The sequence below is a fragment of the Fragaria vesca genome, linkage group LG2 (assembly GCF_000184155.1).
Source record: "Fragaria vesca subsp. vesca linkage group LG2, FraVesHawaii_1.0, whole genome shotgun sequence".
In the NCBI taxonomy this organism is placed as follows: Eukaryota; Viridiplantae; Streptophyta; class Magnoliopsida; order Rosales; family Rosaceae; genus Fragaria; species Fragaria vesca.
In genome coordinates, this window is record NC_020492.1 from 10,460,043 (window position 1) to 10,461,756 (window position 1,714).

Consider the following 1,714-nt stretch of genomic DNA (forward strand, 5'->3'; position numbering starts at 1 on the left):
GAGAGAGAGAGAGGGGATACAGAAGGAGGGTCATTTTGGTAAGGAAAAATATATAAGGGTAAAATATTGTATAATCCTTGTGGTTTGAAGTCGACATCTGTTTAGTCCTTATAGTTTTATTTTAATCCGAATAGTCCTTAAAGTCACGATTTTTCATCCAAATAGTCCTTATGCTTTTATTTTAATCTGAATAGTCCTTAAAGTCACGATTTTTCATTTAAATAGTCCTTACGGCCTTTAAAGAAAATTGTCGGAAAGACTATTTGGATGAAAAATCATGACTTTAAGGATTGTTCAAATTAAAATAAAACCATAAAGACTTTTTGGATGAAAAATTGTGACTTTAAGGAATATTTAGATTAAAATAAAACCACAAGGACTAAACAGATGTTGACTTCAAACCACAAGGACTAAGCAAATTTTAATTCAATATAGAAAAAGAGTCATTTTATTAACACATCCCTAATTACTAGTGTGAGGGTCATTTTTCGAATTAAATTGTGACTAGGCCAAGATCAACCAAATAATCTTATTAATGAGAAATATTGTATGTGATTCAAACAACAAAACGAGCTTGTAGCTTGAGCCTGGTGTGGGAGCTAAAGACACATCGCAGTGATGAGAATTGGACTGGTTTTGAGGATTGGTTTTTTGGAAAAGGCTAGGTTTTTAGAACAAGATTGGGGGAAAGGATAATGAGGCTTCTTGCTTGAGGGCATGAAAGCAAGGCTTGAGTGTTTATGGGGGGATTTCTAGGTTGTTGATTGATAGATTTCTCAACTCCCAATCCATCTCCTTATAGGGCTCAAATTGTTGGGTTTTGCGGTGACTGCCAATGGCTAATCCACTGGGTAAAAAGGATTTCCTTCCTACATGTTGATTCTGGTCTTAGGAAATCGAGAAAGGGAGGCTTGTTTTGGAAGTTGAAAGAGTCGACTCACTGCAGGGACGGCTGCAGAGACAGAAAACTAAGAATGAGGTGGACGAGGTATCTTGAAGCCCACGATCTTGTGATTCGAGGATAAAAGAGCTGCTTTAGAATCAGTCACACACTCTTCTTTCTCTGCTCAGAAAAGAAAGAGACTTTTTAGTTGGATAAAGCATGGAATCTGGGTTTTGACATTGCTGCGGGGAGAGAAAAATGAAGAATTGGTTCATGAACAGGAAAAGAAAGAAGAGATTGGGTTTTTGTAAAAGAATAGGGTTTGGTTCTTCTAAAAGGGGAGGTGTTGGGCCTTAGATATTGGAAGTACTTTTGGGCTTAAGGGATAAGTAGTTCAATTCTCTTGTATTCACCGATTCGTCATCGATTTAGGTCGTTGAGCTTGAATTTCGGGCCCACGACCGAAATTATCAACAACGTTAAACCGACGAACGAGCATCATGTGCCTCCGCAACCTTCCACACCACACCCACTTTCTACAAGCCCCAAAGATGTGTGGATATGGCTTGGGTCCACATCAATGGACATCTTTGTTTGGCGTGTTAAAATCCTAAGTGTCACATCCCGACCCTTAAATTTTTACCTTATTTACTAGCTTGGTATTACTAAGAATTTTACCGTCTCCGTCAATGAATTTATAGTTTATTTGGTCCCTAGAGGGGTTTTGAGGGAAAATTATTTCGGAGGAATTATTCGTAAGAGAAAAATGTGACGACGGTAAAAATGGTAAACTTTTAGCTAGTAAAAAGGTAATTTTTAATAGGGTATTTG